This window comes from Delphinapterus leucas, chromosome 1 (assembly GCF_059928025.1).
Source record: "Delphinapterus leucas isolate spDelLeu-1000000601 "Yukka" chromosome 1, BTC_Dleu_Yukka2, whole genome shotgun sequence".
NCBI lineage: Eukaryota > Metazoa > Chordata > Mammalia > Artiodactyla > Monodontidae > Delphinapterus > Delphinapterus leucas.
In genome coordinates this window covers 40469194-40476711 of record NC_143129.1, presented here as the reverse complement: position 1 = coordinate 40476711, position 7518 = coordinate 40469194, and positions in this window count along the sequence as shown.

Below are 7518 nucleotides of genomic sequence, written 5' to 3'. Positions count from 1 at the left end.
ACCATGCAAAGTCACAGGGTGTGGGCGTAACACTGTTCTAATTCCAGACTTCCCTCTAGGCAGACCTGTATATTGCCTCCCAGCAAAATCCTGCTCCCTTTAAGCCTCAGCCCTAATATCCTCCTGAGACAGGGGACATTGAAATGAGCCAAGCCTCAAAATGGCATGAGACACTGACATGGCTTCAGAGGACCCCTGCTATCGTGATAAAAACATCACCACGGATACCGTATTTCACTGGGTGGGCTCAGTGCTCCCCCTTCCCCTGCGGCTGTGTTATATCATCGCTGTGGCATCTCCTTCGTCTCCTTTACTGGCCAAGCAAGTTAAGCTGGGCTCACAAGCGTCCTTCTGTACTTGTCTGTGTGTTGGAGGGGAAGGTGGGTTGGTCCTGCTTTGGAGGGTGAGGGGTGGAGGTGATGATCATTCAGAATTGCCCGAGGAACTGCCTCATCCAAAAGTTACACAGCTAGTTGGTTTCTTGACTGGGGCTGGTGGTAGAAGTGGCTTCACTTTGCCAGGCCCTCATTTTGAAAGGCTGTGAGGGGGCCACCTGGGGGTCTGGGCCCTTCCCATTACTCCTCTTCCCTGACTCAGTGAACAGCACCCTTGACCACCTAGATATTCGAGCCAGAAATCATCCTTCAATTCAAGCCAGAGAGTCATCTTGACACCCCCCCACTCTCCACCCCCCATTCGATCCATCACCACATCCTGTTGGCTCTCCCTCCTAAATCTCCCTCAAATCTACTTGCTTCCATCTCCACGGCTACCACCTTAGTCCAAGCTGTCATCCCTTCTCACCTTGCCCTCCGGTCTCATCTCTACCACCCTCTCACTGATGCTGCTCGAGCCACCCTGACTTCCTTGCTGTTCCAGGTACAGATGACCCTCCCTGACCACCCATTCTAAAAATTAGACCCCTCCCTCCCAAGTCCTTCTCTGTCCCATGTCAGTCTCATTATCACACTCTGAAATTCTCTTGTTCACTTCATTTGCTTGTCTGTGTGCTTTCCCCTTAAGAGGCATAAGCTCTAGCAGGGCAGGAACCCCTTCTGCTTTATTTACCCTTAAATCCACAGCACCAAGAACTGTGCCAGGCACGTGGTAGGACTCAGGAAATATTCGTTGAAGGAATGAATGAGTAAATGAATGAATGGGTTGCCACAACCTAATGGTACCCTGTCCCTGCGCCACTCCTGTCATTCTCTCCATCGCATCTAGAGTCATCTTCCTCAAACAGATGTCCTCATGCCACTCCCCGGCTCAAAGCCCTTCGGTGACGGGCAAAATGTTGGCAACTGTTGAAGCAGAGTGAAGGGTATGTGTGGATTTCATTATACTTTTGCTCTACTTGCTTGTAATTTATTTCTGCTGGAAACCGTTTAAAATAAATTGAATTTGAAAACTGTGGAAGCAAAAACACATCATAAAACCTTCAGTGGCTTCCACTGTCCTCAGGGTAAAGACTTGGAGGTCCTTCTTCTCGTGCGCTTCACTCACCAGCCCCTGAGTCTTCCAGCCTCACCGTTTGCCGGTCACCCCATTGCTTTGCACACTGAGAGGATCCCCGTGAAACATCCACACTTCTTTTTTTTTTTGGCCATGCCCCACGTCATGTGGGATCCTTGTTCCCCGACCAGGGATCGAACCGCGCCCCCTGCAGTGGAAGCGCAGAGTCTTAACCACTGGGCCGCCAAGGAAGTCCCCATCCACACTTCTTAGCACCAGGAACAGTTAGAATTCTCCGGAACAGTAGTTTTGTTTTCATTTTATGAGTATAGAATTGTAGATTTGTGTGCATGTGGCTGCTGGAAAGCTGGGTCAGCTTGGAGCTCCTCCTGCAAGGACAGTAAATGTACATTTAGGCCATTGGAGTTTCCATCTCTCTTAGCCTCGTTCTTGGCTCCATTTTATGCTCCTGCTTGTTCTTTCTTCTTCTGCTTCTACCTTGATTATCTTTCTGTGCCTGTCTTCAAACCCTTGCTGGCACAGACTCTCCTTTAAGCTATGGGAATTCACTTCTCCTGGGTTTTAAGGGCAGAAATGGATGCCCCACCATGCCCTCTCCATCTTGGTTTGTCATCTTTTATTAAATTTGACTATTCTTTTGTGGGTTGTTCTCTTCCTGCGGTGTGAGCCCATTCCCTCCAGTGCATTCTCTCTCTCTCACATGTCCTTAGAGGAAAAGCAGATCCCTGACTGGCCTTTATAGGAGGACAAGCTATATACTTTCAGCTTCCCCTAGTTCACAGGGAAAGGTAGGCTATGATACTAAATAAGGTTGAGAGATGCCCTGTGTCCCCTCCCCACCAAGAACCCTGGGATAGGACACTGGCGCCCCGGCAGAATAATGGGGTTTTACTCACAGCCCGCACTTTTGAGGCCTTACTATGGGCACTACTGAAAATAGTGTATAAAGCACTTGAGGTGCATTAACTCAGTCCTCAGTCATTCTATGAAGAGTACACTATTATTATATTTCCATTTCACAGATGTGAAAGCCAAGGCCCAGGGTAACAGAGCTTATAGTAAGTGGCAGGTCCAGGATAGGGACAGAGGCAGTCTGGCCCCAGAGTCTGCACTGAACCACTCTGCATTTGCCTCTGAGGTCCTCTGGAGGGTCCTGAGCTCCTCGTTGAGACTCTGGCAGTCCGCAGCCTCCCTGAATTCCTTCTACTACTGCTTATTATCATTCCATGGGGAGACTAGGGTGAAGGACCCCCGCGTCTCGCTCCCTACTGGCCTCTCTTCCCCTGCAGTGCATCTTGCCCTGCACTGTCAGATTAGTCTTTCTGATGGCCCTGCTGTCATCACTGAGCACCCTGTCAGAGGCCTCTAGGGGCAACCCATCATTGGCATCAGAGGGCCCCAGAATGGGAGGATCCTGGAGGCATAAGGGACCTGGGGCCCTACACCCTCGTAGGAAATCCTAGGCCTCATCTGGGCCAAGCGTGTCCATCCACTCATGTAAAGCGAATCCTTTGCTGAAGCTAGACTGCTCTCATCCCCATCACTACTCCAGGTCTTTGTTCACGATGTGTCTGTCCTTGCCTGTAATGCCCATCCTCCTACTTCTGCGTATCCAGACTTTACTTGTTCGGTATGTCCCACTCCGAGTTCCACCTCCTCCAGGAAGCTCTCCCTGAACACCTCCCACCCCTAACCAGGGGCGATTTTTTTTCTCTGCTTCTGAACTTCTACAGCGTTTATGGGTACTGTGTTGGTATCTGATTATGAACTTTGACTTCTTACCTTTTATCTTACGTGTTTTTTGTTTGTTTCTCCATTTAGAACGTAATCCCTTTGAGAACAAAAACCACATTTTAGATGTCTTTCTATTGTCCACAGATTATCCAAAGTTTCTTGCACTTGGGTTATGCACAATAAATCTCCCTGTACGGGACCTATAGGATACCAGAAAGGGAGCCCTCAAGATAATAATTTGTCAGCATCTAAGGGTTGGTTTGTCTTCATAACAGGACTAGAAGATAGATCCATTTTGGTTTAAGAAGCAGCACAGAGAACAGGGTAGATGGGTAGCTTCGTAACTTTGAGTAGCAGTGAAATTCTGCCTTTAAAGGCAATCCTCGTAGGAGCCCAATATGTAAAGCTGGCACGGGTGGAGTAGTTCTGGCTGCCCTGGAGTGGGGCTGTCCTGTGCCCCCCGCCCCTCCATGGCAGGCTAGAGGAAATCTTGGGGCTGGAGTATCATAGCTTGAAAACCACTAGGGAAGATCATGTCTTATTGTACTTCACATAAGCAGCATTTACTAATTTGGGTGCTGAAAGAAGAAACTGTATGCACTCAATCTTATTGAAAGCATATTTGCTGTTGTGTTTATAAAATGGCAATTAAGCGACTTTCTTCTCTTTGTTTCACACAAATTTGGTTTTGTTTTTTTTCCATTAACCTTGTTCATGCCTTATTCTCTTGAGAAGATGCTTCTGCCAGAGCCCTCACTGCATTTGATTAAACAATCCGTTCACTCCTCTGTTGTCCCCATTAAACAGGCGGCTCCTTGAAAGCAGACACTCTGCTTTATCCAACTGCTCATCTTCAGTCTTAGCAGGGTGCCGGGTGTGTAGTAGGTGCTCAGTCACTGAACTCCCAAGGGATCTGACTCTCTAGTTACACAGCCACCTCTCAATGAGCCAGGCCCAGCTTGTGGCCTCCGTGGAAGATCCACGTGGGATCTTAGCGTGGCGTGGCTTTCTCCTGCTGCTCAGCCTGAGACTGAGCTGAGCCACACTACCCTCCCCTCCCCTGCTCCCCTCTTCCCCTGCCCGACTGTCACGGGCTCTGAGAATATTAGTTAATTTTAATATTAGCCTAAGAAAGATTAATTAGGAAGGCAAATTTGCTCTTAAAAGTGTAATTAATTCCAAAGCCAAAGAGAAGAGAGCTATGGATTATCTGCATTGCTGCTGCCTTAAAGTGGTGTGGAGAATCAAGGGCTGACTAAATGAGCACAGAAAAATTTTTTAAGTGTCAGTGCTGTGTCGACTAAACTCCAGACAGTTCCTTGTGAAGTGGGCTCATGGCTGACACCAAAGATTTAGACTGAGGTGGTGCCTGTGCAAGTGAGACAAAGAGGAAACCTCCAATCAGACATCCTGTCTGGGCTGTTCCAGCTCCTAAATCATTCACAAATCATGTGTCTTCCTCTCTTGTCCTCCCACAGACTGGCCTGGTCCAGGTCTGAGTCAACTCTTTTCTGGACTATTGCAATAACTCCCCCAAGTAGCCTCCAGACTCTGCCCTACCAACTCATTCTCCACTCAGAATCAAACTGAAATTGTATCAAATGCATGAACACATCGTCCTCTACCTAGTGTCAAACATAAATTTGGTCATGCCATGTGCCACTTACAAACTTCCAAATGTGCCTAGAGGTGATTAAGTCCTTAGCCTGGCCCACAGAACTCTTCATAAAGTGGCCAGACCTGTCCACCTGGTTGATTTCCCTCTCGCTCATCACATCCTAGAATGACTGTCCCCAGCCCCCTTGTTACAGGGCAAACTACTGTTCATTCTAGAAGTCTAAGCCCAAATGAAACTTTCAACCCTTAGAACCCTCCAATTCTGGGTTCCTGGAGCACTACAGCTTATTTTCTTGTAGTTATTTGCTTTCTTTTCTCTTTAAGGAAATGAGCTCCTTAAAAGAAGGACTGTAGCTTTTGTATCTTTGTATTCTCTTCTTTCTCCCCTAATTTAGGCCAAGCATAAAGTCTGTCCCATAGGAGATGATCAATAAATATTTGTTGAAATAAATTGGTCAGTTGATGGTTTCAACAATGATGCCAACTGGATTAGCTCACTGAAACTCAAACTTCCTTCTTTCTCCCCCAGTCAATAGTAAGTCCAGCTTGAAATATCTGGGGAAATGCCTCAGTTCTCCATTTCCTTGTACCTGCCCCGCTGAGGTTCATAGGTCCGGGTGCATTCAGGAGGAAAGTTGCAGGAGACTCTGCAAGCGATGCAGACTTCAGCCTGACAGCTGCTGGTCTTTGCTTTAGTTGATTTCCCCCTTTGCAAATGGTTATTGGCAATTGAAACTGCAAATCTATCTGCTCCCCTATGTAAATTGCATTTACATTTAAATTGTTCATTCTTCCAAAGGATGGGGTTAGTAAATAACAGCAGATTAAACTTGAGGAGAGGAAATTGTGCCCCATGTCAAACCTGACACTGAAGTGACATCTGGCTTTTACTATTTCCGTTATTTCAGTTTAATAACAGCATGTGGCATTAAGGGAAAAGAAATTGGATCTACGTTTTAATGAAAGGAGGAAGCTCTCAGGGTTTAGATACCTTATCATGTTGAATACCTAGTCAATTGGCAATTAAAACTTGTTTCCCCCGGAGAAATGGAATAAAACATCTTTGCAGCCGTGGAGAGGATAAAACAAAAAACAAGCTAATGACCAGGACTTCACAGATAAAACCAAGGGAAACGGGTGCTATAAACATCAAAACCAAGTATTTCAGGACACTGCAGAGTACAGGAATTCTTAAACAGAATAACACTGAGAGTAGAATCATGGATATGCCAGTGGGATCCTCAAGAGAATAACTTCAGATAGAATGGTTTGCAAATAATAGGGGGCTCAACCCAATCAGATCATCTGATTGAATCCTTCGTCAGCCTAGCTTGGTTTTAAACCCCACAGGCCTGACCAAGAAAATATTTTAGAAATGCCAGTTTCATCCCAATAGTCTGTTTAAATGGAAGCAGTCCCACCTGCCGGCTGCTTTTTTGTTGAAAGCAGTTCTGGGAAATGTGGATAAAACGCTTGTGCATCCTAATAACCCAAGCCTATCATTTGTTTGCTTTGATTGAAACAAATGTGTCAATTTTCAAAGTCTTTGTTTGGTAAATCCAGTGTTCAGATGTTGGCAAATGTTCGCGTTGCATGTTTGTTTGGAAACTGCTGCTCTATTCAGAAGCTCTAGAGCCATAGCCCTTGGAACCACAGCCTGGGATCACCCAATGAGCCTCCCTGACTATGCATGCAAAGATGGTCAGTCCTTTCCCAGTATCCGGAAAGTGTTGAAATGATAGACTCCCACGGGCAAGTGTAAATGGGATGGAGCCTCCTAAGAACCAGACTGGATGTAGAATTTTTCTGACGGTAGGGCTCATGAAAAATTAGAGCAACGGAAAACATCTATATAGTACTTACTATGTGCCAAGCACTTTGTGTGTATTATAACTCAGTGAATCCACATAACAGCCCTGTGAGATAGGTACAGTTTTCACCCCCATTACAGACGAAGTAAAGGAGACACAGTGAGGTTAGTAACTTACCCCACCCAATGTCACCCAGCCGGTAAGAGACAGAGCTGGGATTTGACTCTAGCCAGGCTGGCTCCACTGTCCCCTTAACCCCTTCCAGTGATTTCCTCCTATCTCTGGTATTTAATGAAAGCATTGTGTTTTCACAAAGTTATATTGTCTTGCATAATTGTTTTTAAAGTCTCAGCAGTCTTTTTTGAAATACCCAAGCTAATTGTCTGGGGGATTTTCCTTAAACAAAAGAAAGCAACAATAACAGAAACTAGCCTTTGCAATATGGATAATGACATCTGTGCTGGAGGTCTTAAGGAGTGCGCAGAGGATGAAATGAGAAGGAGAGTGCTTTGAAGAGGCCAAAGCCATCAAAATTCTGCGACATATTATTATTTATCTATAGTCTATACTGATTCTTATTCCTACATGAGCAGTTCCTTAACAAGTTAATATGGGTTTCTGCCACTTTCTTTTGTCCCCTAGAGTAATATGGCCAAATTACCCAACTGCTACTGTAAGTCTTTTGATAATGGCCTAGTCACTTGAGTCTGTTTGATTTCTCCTCTATCTTCCCAGTTTCTTGGCACCATTTGGTTTGGTGGCAGCTCCTTCTTACTCCCTGTGCATAATGATAACTTCTCTGTGTCTCTTGACATTTTACCATGGCAGTCTGCCTGTGAAGTCGACCAGTGCCTCCTTCTGTTTGAACTCAGGTTAAATTAAT